This window comes from Schistocerca serialis, chromosome 12 (genome assembly GCF_023864345.2).
Source record: "Schistocerca serialis cubense isolate TAMUIC-IGC-003099 chromosome 12, iqSchSeri2.2, whole genome shotgun sequence".
In the NCBI taxonomy this organism is placed as follows: Eukaryota; Metazoa; Arthropoda; class Insecta; order Orthoptera; family Acrididae; genus Schistocerca; species Schistocerca serialis.
In genome coordinates this window covers 12640345-12661709 of record NC_064649.1, presented here as the reverse complement: position 1 = coordinate 12661709, position 21365 = coordinate 12640345, and the positions used below count along the sequence as shown (strand labels likewise).

Here is a 21365-nt window from a genome sequence, read left to right as displayed (position 1 = left end):
TTTGTCCCTCTTCCTTCCCCTTCAATCCTTCTGCCAGAGGAGGGAGCCGCTGGCTCTGAAAGCTTGCACATTTCTTTGACCTGTATGTCCCCCCCCCCCCCCCCCCCCACCTGCTCCCCCTCTTGCCGCTGCTTGGTGGATAGGTTTTTCATCTGTCCAGTCGTCGTCGTCTTCGTCTTCTTCAGTCCTGAGACTGGTTTGATGCAGCTCTCCATGCTAGCTATCCTGTGCAAGCTTCATCATATCCCAGTACCTACTGCAACCTACATCCTTCTGAATCTGTTTAGTGTATTCATCTCATGCTCTCCCTCTACGATTTTTACCCTCCACGCTGCCCTCCAATATTAAATTGGTGATCCCTTGATGCCTCACAACATGTCCTACCAACTGATCCCTTCTAGTCAAGTTGTGCCACAAACTTCTCTTCTCCCCAATCCTATTCAATACCTCCTCATTAGTTATGTGATCTAACCATCTAATCTTCAGCTTTCTTCTGTAGCACCACATTTCGAAAGCTTCTATTCTCTTCTTGTCCAAACTATTTATCGTCCATGTTTCACTTCCATACAAATCTTTCAGAAATGACTTCCTGGCACTTAAATCTATACACAATGTTAACAAATTTCTCTTCTTCAGAAACGCCTTCCTTGCCATTGCCAGTCTACACCTTATATCCTCTCTACTTCGACCATCATCAGTTATTTTGCTCCACAAATAGCAAATTTCCTTTACTACTTTTAATGTCTCATTTCCTAATCTAATACCTTCAGCATCACCCGACTTAATTCAACTACATTCCATTATCCTCGTTTTGCTTTTGTTGGTGTTCATCTTATATCCTCCTTTCAAGACACTGTCCATTCCGTTCACCTGCTCTTCCAAGTCCTTTGCTGTCTCTGACAGAATTACAATGCCATCCGCGAACCTCAAAGTTTTTATTTCTTCTCCATGAATTTTAATACCTACTCCGAACTTTTCTTTTGTTTCCTTTACTGCTTGCTCAATATAGAGATTGAATAACATCGGGGAGAGGCTAAAACCCTGTCTCACTCCCTTCCCAATCACTGCTTCCCTTTCATGTCCCCTGACTCTTATAACTGCCATCTGGTTTCTGTACAAATTGTAGATAGCTTTTCGCTCCCTGTATTTTACCCCTGCCACCTTCAGAATTTAAAAGAGAGTATTCGTAAACATTGTCAAAAGCTTTCTCTAAGTCTACAAATGCTAGAAATGTAGGTTTGCCTTTCCTTAATCTAGCTTCTAAGATAAGTCGTAAGGTCAGTATTGCCTCACGTGTGCCCCGAGGTCGGCTTCTACCAGTCTTTCCATTCGTCTGTAAAGAATTCGTGTTAGTATTTTGCATCCGTGACTTATTAAACTGATAGTTCGGTAATTTTCACATTTGTCAACACCTGCTTTCTTTGGGATTGGAATTACTATATTCTTCTTGAAGTCTGAGGGTATTTCGCCTGTCTCACACATCATGCTTACCAGATGGTAGGGTTTTGTCAGGACTGGCTCTCCCAAGGCAGTCAGTTGTTCTAATGGAATGTTGTCTACTCCTGGGGCCTTGTTTCGACTCAGGTCTTTCAGTGCTCTGTCAAACTCTTCACGCAGTATCGTATCTCCCATTTCATCTTCACCTACATCCTCTTCCATTTCCATAATGTTGTCCTCAAGTACGTCACCTTTGTATAGACCCTCTATATACTCCTTCCACCTTTCTGCTTTCCCTTCTTTGCTTAGAACTGGGTTTCCATCTGAGCTCTTGATATTCATACAAGTGGTTCTCTTTTCTCCAAAGGTCTCTTTAATTTTTCTGTAGGCAGTATCTATCTTACCCCTAGTGAGATAAGCCTCTACGTCCTTACATCTGTCCTCAAGCCATCCCTGCTTAGCCATTTTGCACTTCCTGTCAATCTCATTTTTGAGACGTTTGTACTCCCTTTTGCCTGCTTCATTTACTGCATTTTTATATTTTCTCCTTTCATCAATTAAATTCAATATTTCTTCTGTTACCCAAGGATTTCTACTAGCCCTCATCTTTTTACCTACTTGATCCTCTGCTCCTTCACTACTTCATCTCTCAAAGCTACCCGTTCTTCTTCTACTGTATCTCTTTCCCCCATTCCTGTCAATTGTTCCCTTATGCTCTCCCTGAAACTCTGTACAACCTCTAGTTTAGTCAGTTTATCCAGGTCACATCTCCTTAAATTCCCACCTTTTTGCAGTTTCTTCAGTTTTAATCTACAGTTTATAACCAATAGATTGTGGTCAGAGTCCACATCTGCCCCTGGAAATGTCTTTCAGTTTAAAACCTTACCATTATATAATCTATCTGAAACCTGTCAGATCTCCAGGCTTCTTCCATGTATACAGCCTTCTTTTATGATTCTTGAACCAAGTGTTAGTTATGATTAAGTTGTGCTCTGTGCAAAATTCTACCAGGCGGCTTCCTCTTTCATTTCTTAGCCCCAATCCATATTCACCTACTACATTTCCTTCTCTCCCTTTTCCTGCTACTGAATTCGTCACCAATGACTATTTAATTTTCGTCTCCCTTCACTGTCTGAATAATTTATTTTATTTCATCATACATTTCTTCAATTTCTTCATCTGCAGAGCTAGTTGGCATATAAACTTGTACTACTGTAGTAGGCATGGGCTTCGTGTCTATCCTGGCCACAATAATGTGTTCACTATGGTGTTTGTAGTAGCTTACCTGCACTCCTATTTTGTTATTCATTATTAAACCTACTCCTGCATTACCCCTATTTGATTTTGTATTTATACCCCTGTATTCGCCTGACCGAAAGTCTTGTTCCTCCTGCCAACGAACTTCACTAATTCCTACTATATCTAACCTTAACCTATCCATTTCCCTTTTTAAATTTTCTAACCTACCTGCTCGATTAAGGGATCGGACATTCCACGCTCCGATCCGTAGAACACCAGTTTTCTTTCTCCTGATAACGACGTCCTCTTGAGTAGTCCCCGCCCGGAGATCCGAATGGGGGACTATTTTACCTCCGGAATATTTTACCCAAGAGGACGCCATCATCATGTAACCATACAGTAAAGCTGCATGACCTTGGGAAAAATTACGGCTGTAGTTTCCCCTTGCTTTCAGCCGTTCGCAGTACCAGAACAGCAAGGCCGTTTTTGTTAGTGTTACAAGGCCAGACCAGTCAATCATCCAGACTGCTGCCCCTGCAACTACTTAAAAGGCTGCTGCCCCTCTTCAGGAACCACAGGTTTGTCTGGCCTGTCAACAGATACCCCTCCGTTGTGGTTGCACCTACGGTACGGCTATCTGTATCACTGAGGCACGGAAGCCTCCCCACCAATGGCGAGGTCCATGGTTCTTTGTTTTAAAAAAATTATTATTTTAGTTGATATAGTATGTACTAAGGTATTTTGTATTGTAATTATGTATTTTTTAAAGTTTTGAAGATCATAGGGGTTCAAAAATCTCTTTGTAGGCTACACTTCTTTACTTTATTAAAATTAAAATAAAGTTTTTAATATTACAGTACATTAATATGCGCATACTGTACTTAATAATTTGTGAATTACTCATTCAAAAGACTCGGTAATTTTTGTTTTTCTTGTGTCGTATTTCACATTTTTGGGCAGTGATGGCCTGCCATCTTTTCATTAGGAGGACATCAGCCACCAGTGGCTCACTGCACTGTTTGACAAATCTTAGGGCACTCTATAGTAACAATACATGTGCTGTGTTTTTTGTGTTGTACTGTACCCAGCAGGTTCTTGTAAGATAAATTGTCAATATAGCTTTACCTCTAGTGCTTGAAAATCATTGTTAGCTGTCACTGTCACATGTATCATTTTCTTTGGGCTCCTCGGTTCTGTCAGTGTTTGACTGTAACACAGTTTAAATGATTTCTTGGTCTGTGATTTATTGCAAACTGTCCGTGACAACCCAATCGTCCATCTCTCATATACCCATGTTGTCGCATCTGGGGATTACCGTATCTGTCAAGTTCTCAAAAGTTTGACTCGTCTTCTTCAAGCCTATCACAGTTTCTGCAGCACCTTGAAGAGTTTCTGTTTTCACTTTATCCCAGGCTTGCCCACAGTAATAAATTGTGCTTCATATTCACTACCAGTATGTCATTCATTTTTTTTTTTTCATCCACAACCTTACAGGATGATTCTCAAGAAATAGCCCATGGCAGTGCCATTTAAATGGTGTTGTTATGCCCTATCCAGTGGTTGAATCAGTCTGATGAGATTTAGGGGAAGGAAATGCACAATAATATCATCACATTTTAACTCGGAGTGATGTGTAGGCAATTGTAGTGCATTTAAAATAAGTTAGAAGTTTTGACAGGTCTGTACGGAGCAAGGGGAGGGAAGCGTAGTTGCCAGCGTGTGCTAGGCATGTCAGCAATGACTACAGTATAGTTTAGTGCCGGGCCAACTGGGCGTGGAAACTGGCAGACTCGCTTGACTGTGTGAATGGAAAGTCCGCCGATCTGTGATCTTCCACAAACAATTTTGAAGAAACTACTCGGTAATAAACTCTCATTCTCACACATTTTATAGTTTAATTCGTCAGCTTCTTGATGAACTGCCTATCATTTCGTTAATGGCCAGTTATGTTTTTCAGTTGTAGGTAAGCTACTGCAAGAAATTCTTAGATTGCAGTGAAATGTACGTATCGCTATGAATTTGTGTTTGGTGAGTGTTAAGTTGACTGTTGCTGAGTATTAAATGTAGACAATATACTGAATTATTCTTTAAACTTGGAAGTATATCGCTGTCTGTTTCCAGTCTCGAGAAAATGGCATGTATGTACTTGTGCGTCAGTGAAAAAAAACTAGAATGAAATATTCACAGAATTCTCGTGTCTCACAAATGGTTTGAGATATCAAAACAAGATTTTGCCAAATGACGGTGTGCAAAGACAAGCGTTTCATGTCAAAAGATCAGTTATCTGTTCATTTTTAATTTTGTGTCCTGGGCCAGGTGTTTCTTTTGATGAAGCTAAGGATTTTGTAGTCAACATCTTGAAATTAACTCCCATCTCGTCAGCATTGTAAATTTGGTCCTTACTGTAGTCTTGGGTTTATTCTTTAAACTGTTTTGAAAAAATCAACCACGTCTGGGTCTGAGGATAAGTTTTCTCCGTATACATTAAATTAATGAATCCTGTATCTGTTTTTAACCTGTCAAACCACCCAGAGTGTAAAGAGAAATCTTTTCTTTCCTCACCTAACAAGACAGCCAACATTTTAGCTTATACTTGCAGCAGAATATTGGGTCGGTGGTGGTGGTGGTGGTGGTGGTGGTGGTGGTGGTGGTGGTGGTGGTGGTAATAATAATTCATGTGGTTCAGTTGGCTGTTGCAAGTCTTTCAGTTGGACACCACTTCGAGTTTTGTGTGTGTGTGTGTGTGTGTGTGTGTGTGTGTGTGTGTGTAGAAATTTAGCTACTGACTTCACCCATTCTGAAATGGTAGAAACACCAACTCCATAACTAACTGCAACAGTTTTCAGTTAACTTCCTTTTTATACTTCATTGGTAGCAACTAATTTATCAGTGAAAGTAATCACAAAATGCTTCCCTCCAGGGGGCTCGCCACTCTTTGGTGAGTTTGTGCTCGGTTACTATGGGGCCACAGCCTTTGCCGCACCTCTTCCCTTCCCACACTGCACAACCTGTCCATCTGCTATTCATTTCCCCCTTCCTTGGGGAACACGTGTGAGATGTTTTTGGAGATGTGTTCTGAGGTTTTAGTAGCCTGACATTAGAATAGCTCCTAATCTGTTTTTTCTTTCTTTCTTCGCCCTCCATCTCTTACCCTTCCTCTGCTTTGGTGTTTGAGGTTCCTCTGTTTCTTCTTCCTCCTTGTGCACTCCTGATGTCCGGCCCACATGTTTGACGCATAGCAGGTGACCGGTTATTGCGTAATTCCCAGCCCTGGGTCGACAGGTAGGGTTTGCAGGTACCTGATGGTACAGGCCAGGCCCAGGGAGGGGTGATTGCCTGGGATGTTACCTTCCCAGGTAGCCAATTGGTCCCTCTGTCAGGAGTTCTGGAGGTGTGACCTGAGGTGTGAACAATCACCTGAGGCCATCCCCTTTGTGGCTCTTCTAGAACCTGTCCGGGAGGTGGTGCCCTCTTGGCTGATTTCCTCAATTAACTCAACCTCATTTGTCTTCACACTGGAGCACCCATGTTCCTTTCAGGACCAATGCACACCTAATCCCATTTGGACCTCTCGTTATGCACTGCCCAGCTTGCTCGTCGTCTTGAGTGGTTTCTTCTGACACGTAATTGAGTGACCATTTCCTGTGTGCTCTCTGGTTGTGGACTCCAACCCCACCTACATGTAAATGCAATTGTCAGCTTTCTAAGAGCGACTGGAGGCTTTACTCCCACTTGGCAACCTTTGACGAACAAAATTTTCCCAGTTGTGATCACCAGGCAGAATACCTTACAAATGTTATACTTACTGTCGCAGAACATTCCGTACCTTGCACTTCATCTTTAGCGCACAGTGTTCCGGTCCATTGGTGGACTGATGCGTGCTGCGATGTGATGCACACGTGTAGACATGCGCTCCACATTTTTTACAGTTCTCCTAAGATGGTGAATTGTATTCACTGTAAATAGTTGCATGTGCAATGTTGTCACATTCTTCAGGATAGCAAAGAAGCCAGTGGGATTTTGTTTTCTAGTTCTTTTAACAGTTTGTCAGTTTGACCTCGTGTGGAACAACCTCAGACGGCTCTCTAGGACCAGTGTCCATTCCTCAACTTCTGACCTGACCGTAGCAGGTGATGTCATTGTGGGCCATATTGCTATCTCCAATCCTTAGGCAGCTGTTTTGCAGAGATTTCACACTCCACCCACTATCGACCTGCTTTCCTCCATTGGAAATGAGTGGAGGCGGCTCAGTTGATACTCTTCTCCTTTCAGAATTGTGAATGTTATATCACACTGTCACTTCATCCTGATCTTCCACCCCAGAGCCAGATGATATTTACGTTGTTGCAGCACCTCTCTTTTGCACGCAAGCACTTTCTCCTTCATAAGTACAGTCACATTTGGGGAGATGGCATGTTTCACAGATAATGGCATGAAGCCACTGTCCTACTCAAACCTAAGTCAGGTAAAGACAAACACCTTCCTTTTAGCTACCACCCCACGTCTCTCACCAGCTCTGTATGCTAGGTGATGGAGCGTACTATTCACGGCCGGTTGGTACGGTGGCTCAAATCTCGCAATCTACTAATCACTGCACAATGTTGATTTAGAGGCCGCTGTTCCACAGTTGACCGTGTTGTCATATTGTCAACCCTTGTCCTGAATGGTTCTCTGTGGAAGTATCATACTGTGGCCATGTTTTTTGATTTGGAGAAAGCCCAAGACACCTGCTGGAGGACTGGTATCATCCATACTCGATGCACATAGGACTTCAGAGGCTGCCTGCCCTATTGCCATCAGGAACTTTTAAAAAGCCAAGTTTTCGAGTTATGTGTGGGGCTAGTTTTGTCAGACACCATTATCCAGAAAAAAGGGCTGCCCCAGGGCTCCTTCCTTAGTATCATCCTCTTTGCTATAGCCACTAACCCTAGTACAGCCTGTCTCCCACTATGCATCTCTGGCTGCCTGTTTTTAATCGACGACTTTGCGATCTATTGCAGTTCTCAGTGGACTCGTGTCCCCAAGCAGTACCTTCAGCAATGTCTCGATCATCTTTACTTGTGGAGCATTGACAGTGGCTTTCACTTTTCCTCTGATCAAACCGTTTGTATGAATTTCTGGTGGCAAAATTGGTTTCTTCTACCGTCTTTGCATCTTGGACCTGCTGCTCTTCCATTTGCTGAAACTACAAAATTCCTGGGGCTCATGCTCGATAGAAAACTTTCTCGGTCCTCCCACGTGTCCTAACCTGGCCGCCTGCTATACACGTTCCGTCAGTGTTGTAAGTGTCCTCGGGGGTACTTCCTGGGGAGTGGATCAGACCACCCTCCTTTATTGGGACTGATACCTTGTCCATTCGAAACTGTAGTAAGTGTTTCGTTTATGCATAGCACATCTGTCCATCTTGCACCATCTAAATACAATTCACCGTTGTGAAATCTGTTTGGTCACTGGCGCCTTTTACACTAACCCGTTTGAGTGTCTCTGTCCAGAAGCTGCCAAACTACTGGTGAATACTAGTATGATGATCTCCTCAGCGGATACGCGTGCCATTCATCTGCCGTGCCCAGCTATCCATCCTGTGCCCCCTTCTTCTATAACTCCCTTCATTGCCAGTATGCGACATGTCCTTATTTTTCTGTTACCTCCCAAAATTTGCTTTTGGCTATTGCTCTGGCAGCTTAACTTCACACTACCTGATGGGTGTGGACCCTTCACTGCCTTGGCTTTGTGCAGTGGCCCATGTTCGTCTTGAACTTCATTTGCTTCCTAAGGAGACTAGACTGAATTCGATCTATTGCTGCAAGTTTTTCGATCTTCATATGCAACTTAGTGATAGTACCTTTATGTACGATGGTGGCTCTAAGACTGATGATTGTATCGGGCGTGCCTTCATCATTTGCAAGGACAGTTTCTAATATCGGCTTCTGGAACACTGCTCAATATTTACAGAAGAGCTCTTAGCCCTTTATAAGGCCACACATTAATGATGTCACATGTTCAGATTCTCTCTGTGCCATTCAGAGCCTCTCTTCACTGTACACAGTCCATCCCTCAGTGCAATGGGTCCAAGAAAGCTTCCACTTGCTCACTCTTTAGGGAGCCACTGTGATGTTTGTGACTGAGGAAGTCTGGATGAGGGGTACACTTAGCATGGAAGATCAAGGCCCCTATAATGTCACTCCTTGAACATAACTACTACCAAATCAATAAATTAACAATTTATTGAACACAATATTTATAAAACAGCTAAGAGACAATCAACTCGTGATCATCTTTAAGACAATACCAAAATGTCACAGATTGCTGCCATGCTTGAGAAACAAGCTAATTACAGTTACCAAAACTGACTTAAAAGAGATGAACCACAGAGATTTCAATACTTAAAGGAACAATAAATTACAATCAGAAAGTGATTTAAAGAAATGTGGCACAAATAATTTTTTAAAAAGAGCAATAATATGGGCACGTCACAGCTTCTGTGCACCAAAGCGGAACCTAGTGCCACTACCACACCCCCAAACTCGCAGAAAACTGGAACACAGAGACAGCAAAAGACACAGCAAACACCAACCAAATGTCGATTAATATAAGTTAAGAGGTCAATAAACAACAAATAAATGAATAGTCAGTTGCTCTTTTACTAATACTGAGTGAGTGCATTCAAATAAATGCACACGTATAAAATTCTACATACAAATGATTCTTTTACGGAATACGAGCTTTTATTAATAAGTGAGTGAGTGCTTTTCAAATAAATGCACATATATAAAGGAACTATGTACATTGTGACTACCTTTGCAGAATACGAGTCTTTACTAATAACTGAGAAAGTGCTTTCAATAGAAGTGACCCAAATTTTACAGCAATATACGAGGTATGTCGATTTGTTGGCAGTCAAGATGCACTGAAAATCTCATACAGACAATACATAAACTTTTGGATACTGTCCCAAAAACCCTAAATACAACTCTCACACTTCTGAGCTAATCAGCTTCCTAATAGTAATCCAACCAGTGGATTTTTAAAAAGAAATAGTAACTGCTGGTCTCCACAGGGTTACACGCTCTGCCGGCTGCTCTTACTTCAACAACACGTACATTAGGGCAACAAAGCAACAAGTACACTCGCTGCAACGAAAATTGTTGAACGAAACAAAGGTACCAAACTCACTTATACCTTTAATGGAGAGTGTTGTTAGAGATGGTCTCCAGGGATGTGTCTCATCGAGAAGACAGGCACTGAAGCAACAGTGCCTGGAGTTGACATCAGGCAGGTCCACCATAAACTCAAGACTGCCTTGTGAGGTAGACCTGCCGTGCCACTGCTGGCCAAGCATGCGTGTTTTCCTCTTTCGTCCATGCAAGCAAGTCCTTGTGCCTCGTAGCGAGTCCAACCACACCTGCATCGAGCGTCAAACACCTGCGCGATCACAACGGGATCAAAGATCCTAGTACAGCCGGGTAATCTATAGAGTCGTGCCAAAAAGCTGGTGTGGGCACTATGGCTCAATGTTTGTGGATTCCTGATGACACCAGTCTAACAGGAGCCGAGACTGCTGACACTGCTGCCAAGGCTGCAGTCCTCCTACCTCGTCCCACCAGCTCTTCCATCCCTTCTGATCTCCGCATTTCTGTCTGTGAGCAGGTGGTGTCTCTTTAGCATAATCTCTGGTCTTCTCTTCACGGGAACAAGCTGTGGGGAATTAAACCTCTCCCAGTGACTCGGCAGACCTCCTCTCGGCCCTCTCGACGCGAGGAGATTGTTTTAGGTGGGTTGCATCTTGGGTGCTGTCATTTTAGCCGTCATTTGTTAGGTGGTGGTGCCCCACCTCTCTGTGCTCACTGTTGCCAACCTTTGACAGTTTGCCATTTCCTGACCGAATGACTTTTTTTAAATCACTTACATTCTAGTGTCTGTCTGCTGTGTGAATTATTGGCTGTTTTAGCGAACGATGTGCAGGCTGGCAGCCGCATTTTACGTATTATCCATCACAGCAGTGTGGCGAAGGACATTTAATCATTATGAAGCTAGTATCTGTACAGATATCTTTGGTGATATTGCAGCTCTCAAAGAATGAAGTTACTATGAAATCTAGACCTTTGCTGCTTTCGGGCGCTGATAAACATCAACGGGGACAGTTGAAAATTATGTGCCCTGACCGAGACTCGAACCTTGGACCTCCTGCTTACATGACAGACGCTCCATCCGACTAAGCCGCCAAGGACACACAGAATACACACATACTTGGCTGAGGTCGCAATATAGAGATCACTGATTAGGCGTTTAAACAACTCAAAACTGTCATCTTTAGATCAGGATACAAACATGTTGTTTCTATGTGATTCTTAGGTTTCTCCTGGTGTATTTCTTGCTCGAACAGTCCACGTGTGTACTGCCACTCCATAGTGTCCAACGGGCACAATATTTTGGCGCTCAGACATGTCGCCATCTTCAGGTGCACTGATGAACTGAGCTGCTCAGGGTGGGCGGTCGTCTTAAATCCCCTCCCCTCGTGAGGCATTTTCTCCACGGTTGGCGTCTGTGGTGGCGTCGGTGTAATTGCCTCGTCTGCCTTAGTCGCCCATTCGTTTCCTTTGCTGAGCGTCTTTTTAATTGACTCAATGCTGGTTCCCATGCCCTGCTGAGGTTGTAGCCGCAATCTCGGTTGATGAGTCCATCCCTGGTACTAATTTTGATAGCCTCTCTAATGACATTGTCCCAGTATTTAGATGTCTTTGCCAAGACCTTGGTATGTTGGTAGTCCATTTCGTGATTTTTGGACAAACAGTGCTCTCCAGCTGCCGACTTGGTGGGGTACCCAATTCAAGTGTGCCTCTGATGTTCTCGGCAACAATTTTTAATGGTCTGTCCAACATAAGTCTTCCTACATTGGCATGGAATCTGGTATATGCCGGCCTTCCACAAACCGAGAGTCTTTGGCACTTCCCAATAATGCTCGCATTTTGTTTGGTGAGCAAAAGACAGTTCCTACTCGTTGTTTCCTCAATATTCATCCCATTTTCCCCGATAGTGTGCCAGTATATGATATATAAGCAGTGGATATCTCTTTATCTATGACTTCTTCTGTCTCCACACGCTGTACTGTAGAGGTGGGGCAGAGAGTGTGTCTGATCTGCCATTCCGATTACCCATTTTACTGGAATACAGTTTTGAGGTGTTCCAGCTCTTGGGTCAGACACTCTGTGTCAGAGATGGTGTGCGCCCTGTGCGCCAGTGTTTTTAGCACCCCATTCCTCTGCGCAGGGTGGTGGCAGCTATCAGCATGCAAATACAGGTCAGTGTGCGTCTTCTTCCTGTATACTTTGTGGCCCAGGGTGCCATCCACTCTTCTTTCGACCACGATGTCCAGGAATGGTAATCTTCCTTCTGCTTCGGTCTCCATGGTGAATTTGATGCTCAGATGTATGGAGTTCAGGTGTGTAAGGAAGTGTAAGAGCATGTGCCTTCCATGGGGCCAGGTCACGAATGTGTCATCCACATAATGTAGAAAACAATAGATTTCCATTTGGATAACGACAAAGCTTTCTCCTTGAAGTACTCCGTATAGAAATTTGTGACCACAGGTGAGAGTGGGCTCCCCGTTGCGAGTCCTTCTGTTTGTTCATAGCATTCTACATTAAACAGAAAATACGTGGAAGTCAGAACATGCTTGAAAAGGTCGGCCGTCTTCTAGTGAAATTTCTGTGCAATAAGCTCACCTGACTCTCGAAGAGGCATCCTGGTGAATAATGAAACGACATCAAAACTCACCAGGATATCTGAGTCTCTCAGCTTGAAGTTGTCAAGATGTTCTACGAAATCCACAGAATTTAGCAGAGGGTGTCGCCAAGAAATTGACACCTCAAAGACCTGTACTGCCAAGACTTTATGGACTCCCTAAAGTCCACAAAGAAGGGGTGCCGTTATGCCCAATTGTCAGCAACATTAGGGCACCTACATGTTTGCTGGCCAAATACCTGACAGAATTACTAAGCCCTTGTGTGGGTAAATGCCCTCATCACATTTGTAATTCTGTGGAGAGAACACCTCGTGAGGGGAGGGGATTTAAGATTGCTTCCCGCCCTCAGGAGCTCAGTTCGTCAGTGCACCTGATGATGGCGACACGTCTGATCGCCAAAATATTGTGCCTGTTGGACAATGGACTGGTAGTACACCCGTGGACTGTATTATGCTGTTTCTAAATTGGGGGAATAGGTAAGACACTTTGACATTATATTATTAACGTCCTTAAGGAAATTTCACTTAGTTGTATTTAACGGTGTTATCACTATAATGACTTGCTTTGGTTATTCCCTCAATTTAGACATCACAAGTTAGTATTCTGATCTGAAGATGACCATTTTAAGTGGTTGAAACTTGTAATCAGTGTTGTCTATTACAATATTTGCCAGATAAAAGATTTTGATGAAGTCTGCAACAGACAGATTTACAGGCTTCCATCTCCATTCTGTTGGGTAATTATACCGTGGAAATTATTCCTTGATGTCTTAATACATCCTATCATCCTGTCCCTTCTTATTATGAATGTTTTCCACATATTCCTCTCCTCGCTAAGTCTGTGGGTGACCACTTCATTTCTTACCTTGTCAGTCCATCTAATTTTTAACATCCTTCAGTAGCAGCATATCTTAAATGTTTTACTTCTCTTCTTGTCCAGTTTTTCCACACACCATGATTCACTTCCAAACAATGCTCTGCTATGTCCTCAATTATTTGGTGGATGTATTCCAATCTCTGTCATACCCTATAGTTGTTTCCCTCCACAGCTCCACAACTTGATAATAAATTCAGTTGGGAAGAGCACACCACAGAACTGCAGAAACGCCTTAACAAATCTGTATTTGCAATTAGAGTGTTAGCAGACATAGGCGACATAAAAATGAAAAAGCTTGCATACTTTGCCTACTTTCATTCCATAATGTCATATGGTATAATATTTTGGGGTAACTCTTCAAGTCAAACAAAAGTTTTCAGAGTCCAAAAGCGTGTAATACGTATTATTTGTGGAGTAAATTCACAGACGTCCTGTAGAAACCTCTTCAAAGAACTGGGTATACTAACTACTGCCTCTCAGTATATTTACTCATTAATGAAATTCATCCTAAATAATATATCTCTTTTTCCAACAAACAGCTCAGTTCATACATACAGTACCAGGAACAAAAATGATCTGCACAAGGACTTAAAAGCACTTACTTTAGTTCAAAAAGGGGTCCACTACTCAGGAACACACATCTTCAACAATTTGCCAGTAAACATAAAAAATTTAGTTACAAATAAAGATCAGTTTAAAAGGAGCCTAAAAGACTTACTAGTGGCCAACTCCTTCTACTCCATTGACGAATTTTTTAATAGAAACAAATGATGTATTGTATATATTCATACTATTAGTATTGTTATTTCAGCTTAAAAAAAAAAAAAAATAAATAGACATGTTCCACTCTACCGTATCTTCCTTCGCCGTCGGCGTTGTCGTGGTTACCGTGAGACACCGTTATACCAAGAGGAAAGGCGCGTCGATCTTAGAGCATGAGATATGATGACCTTAAGCCATAGACAACACACAACGGTCACGGTAGCACCTGATTCCAGAATAGCTGCAGTAGTTAAGATCTACAAACTATCCCCTGTTGACCAGGTCCCCAAAACTTAACTCGTAACGAGATCCCTTCAAAGCAAATTGTCATAACGATCGTCTATAAAGGCTTTGTACAACGAGAATAAATGTTACGGTTTATGGAATAATAACAGATACGACCAAACTGTCTTGTCTCTTCTGCTTTATTTAACATAACTTCGTTCACAGTTTCATTTCGCATTCACCACTCATTCACCGAAACCCTTTGATGAACAGTTTTGGTTACTGAACACCAACAGTCAATGATAATGATACAGCTTTTCTCCTTTTTATAAATTGAAGCCCGCTCTGCGTGATATAATAAAAAAAAAACCGGTCTCAATACCGCGTGCCTCGTGAGACGCGAATAGACTTATCCTGGAATTGACCGCCCTGTAGGTGTACTCAATTTAATGGCCACACTTCACTGTCGGCTATTTCGCGTAACTGAATGTCCATTTGTTAATCTGATTATACACTGTAGCTATTTAAAATTCGCCCCTATATTTTTCACAACGCACAATTAGCACTTTGTTACTTGTTTTCTTTTTTTTTTTCTTCTAAGAGTAAACGAAAAAAAAGACGCCGTATCATTGGCTTAGTTGATATAAAGCAAAACACCTTAATATGCCCAATTTTACCTCTTCATATAGGATCGGCTACCTTACTCATTAATTTATTACATATTATTTCCAATAACGCTAAACAGGTATCGCCGTTATATTTTAATTGTATTCAAAAGCATGTTACTACTATTATGACCGACCAAATCATAACAAATCGCGCGGCGTGCGTTTTTAACGATAACTTTACGCTATTCAACTTCCGTTACAGCTGTCTTGACTCGTAATGTTACACCACATCCACGAGGATCTCCTCAGCACAGATCTGTGGAACGAAAAACTAATCTAATCTAATCTAAACCACAGAGGTTATTCCTTGATGTCTTGACAAACATACCATCTTCTCTCTCCTTCTTTCAGTGTTCTTCATTTTTTTCTTTCTTTGCCAGTTCTGTGGAGAATCTCCTCATTCCTTACATTGTCAGTCCACCTGATTTTCAACATTGTTCAGTAGCACCACACATAAAGTCTTTTATTCAGATTTTACAACTGTTCATGATTCAGTACCATACTATGCTCTGTCCAAAACATACGTTGCCAGAAATTAATTTCTCAAATGAAGATCTATGGCTGATACCAGCAGAATTCTTGTGGCCAGGAATGCTCTATTTGACTGTGGAAGTGTGATTTTGATGTCATGCTCGCTTCATATGTTGCATGTTATTTTGCATTCGAGGTACCATAATTCGTTTACTTCACATACTTCGTGGTCAGCACTTTTGAGAAGTTTATTGCTGATCTTGTTGTTACTGCTGCTACTCATTACTTTCTCACGGTGTCATGCCTCGAGTCAACAGTGACTGTAATGTGCCTAGCTCAAAACATAATTTGTTGTTGCTAGCATCTTTCAGGTGCAGGAGGGCCTTTTAACTTACGAAAGTTTTGAGGAAACTGTAATTACTGGTTGTACTTGGAGTAATTGCTAATAAGTGACATGGCAGCTCAAAAAATCTTGCCCTCATATATGATAGAAATTTGTTCTGGAATATTGGGAACTCCAGATGGAAAAACATTGAACTTTGAGGAAAATCCTTTAATGAAAGAGTGTTGCCACTCTGTTTACCACCCCAGCAAAGTGAACAGTGGTCGCTACCTGCCTCGTAGTCTGAGGGATGTATTCTCACTTCACACTGGCGGTGACATAGCACTCAGCTACCCAGTGAACTTCTGTAATACTTTGTCTCGTGGAATAATAAATGTGCAATTAAGTTGCATCGAGGACAAGCAGTTTAAGGTGTAACATGTTACTGGTTACTCTCTTTGTTTATGACAATACATATTAAATAACATTTGTTTGTTTTGTGGTAAGTTTGAATTAGTCGAGGGACCGATACGCAAAATATGTTGTCCCGCATTGGCTGCCAAAAATGCGATGAGTTCAGATTGATTGAGGGGTTAATGTCAAAATGGTGCTCTGCTGGGTGCTAAAATGTATCGAGCAAAAGCTGGATACTCAGATGGCCCCATATTGGATGCCAAAATGAAGAAAAATTAAAATACTGATTCACTGATGAGGTTACAAATATGTAGTGAATTCAGAAATCATAAGTACATGTGAACATTCACGTAGAATGTGTTCAAAAATGTTAAAAAACTAACAGGGATGAATTTAAATCAATAGATAGACCAACGTGCGCTGGGTGCTAGGTGCTTTGTGAAAAGAGTGGTTCTCCCCCCCCCCCCCTCCCCCCTCCTCCCCTTCAAGAATATGAATTTGGCACTCCCTGAAATTGTTGTCTGCATGCTTCAAATTCAGCATGGCACAAAACATTAAAGTTGACTAACGAGATGACATATTTAGGGTTTTTTAAAATTTTCGTTTTTTTCTTTGCGAACATAATACTGTTCGGAAATCCGCATCTGAGTTACATTATAAGTAGAATGGAAATAAATTTCATATATGTTGATTATTTGGCTTTTTATTTAAACCAGTGTTTCAAGTGTATGTGTTGAATGATTTCATTCTGGAGTGATTAGTGTCCACCCTCGTGATCTCTGTTTATATGTGCACTTATAACGATCAGTTATACAATTAAGATATTTCCTTTTTTTTTTTTAAATCAACAGATACATTCTCTGTCCAGGTTTTAGTATGTGTTTTGCTACATTTATACATAAAAAATAGTGAATAAAGACAGGAAAAAGTTCATGATCCTTCAGTTTCTCCTGGCGTACTTCGTGACAGAGTTCATGGGTGAACTCTTTCATCATGACCTTAACTGCGACTTGTAATTGGTGCAGTATTCAAAAAGATCTGCTAACCAGGTTTGAGAGTGCGTGTTGATCTTTTATGGATCATCCAGTCACCATTTTTGTGTGTTGGATTCACTGCACTAGGTGATGTGAAAAGGCAGAAATGTTTGTCGATGAACTGTAGAAGATAAGCATATGCTCTATTGAACTTTGTTGCAGTTTTTTTTTTAAATATACCAGTTGGCACCGCACCGATTTGATGTAGTTCTTATGGTTTGTGCAGTATATTTCGAAACAGCACATTACCAGCAAACTTTCTGGCACCTTAGTTCGCTAATATTGCATCTTCTTATTCTTTATGTAACCTAAAGCAGCAACATATATACCAAAACTTACCCACAGAATGTTTCTGTTGGTTAAAAAGTAAAGTAATAAATCTAATGACTGGTCTGCGAGTAATAAGTGCCCATGTGTGCATACCCAGGTGTGCGGTTTTCACTGTCATTCAGATCATTTCACGAGGAAAGATGATTTTTGGAGGATATAGGCTGTCAAGTGTCCCTGAATGATTTTCATGAGGAAAAATATATTTAATTAAGTTATTATTAAAATTAAGAAATAACTTTTGCATTGACCAGTACTGCACCTACTGCTGCGGAATGATACCGAACCACTCACATGATATTGAAACTTCTACAATCATTTTCTAATTAATGTATGTCAGTGCACTGTACCATTTACAAACATACCAGTATTGCAAAATTGATACAAAATTTCTCGTTAATTGTTTTTACTGGCCACAAGTGATGAAACTGGAATTTAAAACCAACATATTTGTAAAAATAGACAAGTCTTTCAGATTTAGTAGTAAAATATGGTGATGGACAAGTGACAAAGTACAATTTAACTCAATAATCCAAATTTCTGCATTTAGGTAAGCAGCCTAAAAGCATTTAACTCTGTTGCTACATGTCTCATATAGAAGTGATTTGTCATCAGAACACATTTGTGTCAGACTTATATTTGTGCTAAAATAAAATAGTTTCACTAAAACAAGAAAAAATGGAGAAAATTACTAATGTCATACTAAGCACCAGTGCATAACATACATCAACAGATTTTTTCAAAAGAGAATGGTCTGTTATGTTGCCCACCCACAAGGTAGTAGGAATGAACACCCGCATACTGTCCATGAAAACATGCATTATCTGATGCAAAGTTTTAATAGTGCCCTGGTGCTATGAAGATTGTTTTTTGTTTGTTTTGTATTATTTTGCCTCCAGAGTTAGTACTTTCTTTAGCCATTGAGATCACATGTTTACATAGAATACGTAATTATACAAAGAAAATACAAAATTATGTATTTACAGAGTGGAAATATCAAGCTTTTACCACAACAAATGTTTAACAACTAGAATGATAAGTAAACTAGACATATTTATTGGCTCACACAGCTTATAACAACTGATACAGATAAATGAAAATGAATGCTAGAGCTTTTTCCATGTATGCTTAAGAAACATGAGTCACTTTATACAGAAGAATGTCTTTAGAAACAAAACGAGATGCTGATAAAGGGAGAAGGTAACCCACACTCACCAAAGTCCTCCGAAATTTTGATTGTTATTTGACAGAGAACACAAAAACAAAATACGGTTTACTTCAGCTTCTGATTCGGAATCACACTCACTTCAAGGGGAATTGTACATGATGATTGTATGCAGATGTAAAGGGTGTTAAGAGGAATGTCATGTATTGCATTAACAATGAAATCTTAATCCACACAAGCTGTCTAGTGGAACGAGATATTGGTTGATAGTACAATTTTGATCATCTGTAGAACAATTGTAATGCTGCGAAGTTGTATGATAGTGCCAGACCTAACTTTTGAATTTAAATGACTGCTCAGTAAGGGTGTCGTTTGATACCGCTCTTGACAAAACACGAGGTCAAAAATCATGTGCGACAGAAGTAGATTTAAGCGCTGAGTGTCATTCATGGTTAACTTTGTCTTAATAGATCTTAAATGTCTGAACTCAGAAAACAGTTCGTATTTTTTTGAGGAAGAAAAACACGCAACATTGCATACTGAATATTCTTCAGGTCCCAAGCAAACTAGGGTGTGGTGCTAGCTTAAGATGGAAAGTTTTCTTTCTGTTTTTCTTTTTTCAACTATTTCACTCCAAGGAAAAAACTGAATGAACAGCTCCACAGATTGCTACCTCAAAATCGACGACGATTGTCTTTGGTTCGAAACAATTCCTTTATTCGAACAATCCTGTTTAACACATTCGAAAACACTAACTTAACTTGCCATCTTCTTATCCTTCAAAAGGCAGAAAGACCAGAGAGATTCACATTTGATTGCTATTCCATGAATTGTAAACAATTGCAAGAAAAGTTTTCTTAAGTGCTTTATGAAGCCTCATAAATGGAAAAAAACCTAATGTTTTACGCTAACAGTGTGAGACATCATCAAAATTACAAATATAATGAAAGGTAGTAAGATGGAGTACCATACATAAAGCTCCAAATTTAGCTGAGCATATAATACCTTCAGTTTCATCCATTACAGTTAAAATTAAGGTTATATGTTCTTCATTTATCGAGACAATGTCTGGCACATGTGGCCAAACAAGCTTCATTCCTTGTTTCCTGAGATATTTGACGTATATTGTATCGCTGCCTGAACCACAACTGCTTGCAATTTGAGCAACGTATGACTGACATTTAGTTTTCTTTGTTGTAGGCTCATTAACGATCACAAATGAGCCTTCATCTGTAGACCGATGGTTAATGTACGTATTCCTCAGTTCCTCACTGTCATTTGTATCAATACTGTTTAAAAAATTGTGTATCTGCAATCTTGGGGTAAGAATGACTAGTGGTCAATGAAATCCCAAGACAGATAAATCGTGCACATGACCTCAGAAATCAAATATGGTGGCAGTAACAGTGTGGAAGAAAGCAGCCAGTACACACATTCGTCGGCTCTAGGAGGGTGCAAGGGAGAGCTCTGCGAGTCACCTTGCACTTACTGTAAGACTACGTGGCCAGAGCTTTGCGTGATAAATCAGGTATCCCCACGATGCTGGATCACATAGAACAGACTGCCCAGCAGTTCTGTGAAGCGTCGTGGCAGTCTGGCGGTGGGCTAATTTAAAGTCTACATCTACATACTACATACATACTCCGCAGTCCACCATATGGTGCGTGGCGGAGGGAACCTTGTACCACAACTAGCATCTTCTCTCCCTGTTCCACTCCCAAACAGAACTAGGGAAGACTGACTGCCTATATGCCTCTGTGTGAGCCATAATCTCTCTTATCTTTGTGGTCTTTCCACGAAATGTAAGTTGGCGGCAAAATTGTATTGCAGTCAGCCTCAAATGCTGGTTCTCTAAATTTCTTCAGTAGCGATTCACGAAAAGAACGCCTCCTTTCCTCTAGAGACTCCCACCCGAGTTCCTGAAGCATTTCCGTAACACTCGCGTGATGATCAAACCTACCAGTAACTAATCTAGCAGCCCGCCTCTGAATTGCTTCTATGTCCTCCCTCAATCTGACCTGATAGGGATCCCAAACGCTCGAGCAGTACTCAAGAATAGGTCCTATTAGTGTTTTATAAGCGGTCTCCTTTACAGATGACCACATCTTCCCAAAATTCTACCAAGGAACCGAAGACGACTATCCGCCTTGCCCACAACTGCCATTACATGCTTGTCCCACTTCATATCGCTCTGCAATGTTACGCCCAAATATTTAATCGACGTGACTGTGTCAAGCGCTACACTACTAATGGAGTATTCAAACATTACAGGATTCTTTTTCCTAGTCATCTGCATTAATTTACATTTACATTTATCTATATTTAGAGTCCGGGAAGTCAGCAGCACAGACGATGTACCACCAGGTGGCCTACCCTGTTTCGGCAGTGAGACAGGCAGAAAACAAATGTGTCAATGCTCCAGGTGCAAAGAGGACAAACACGACAGTTATTTCAATATAAACACACTGAGAGGGAACACAGGAACAGTGACACAAAACTTAGCTGGTGCAAAAAGGGATATTTATGGCTGTCCTTTTGGGGAGGATCAGGTGTTAATGTCTGCTGCTTGTTTTCAGTTAGTCTGTGTACATACCATTCCTTAGATTAATTTTCTGAAGTCTTTTAATACATAACAGGTTGAATACAACTATATTAATTGGATTTACCTCTTTAGGGATCAGTG

General features: G+C 41.1%; 1 protein-coding gene across 2 annotated transcripts in view; it reads left to right on the top strand.

Moving 5' to 3' along the window:
- LOC126428190 (zinc phosphodiesterase ELAC protein 1-like) overlaps positions 1-21365 on the top strand; it is a 70277-nt gene that overhangs the window by 37605 nt on the left and 11307 nt on the right. The gene's annotated exons all lie outside the window — the stretch shown is intronic.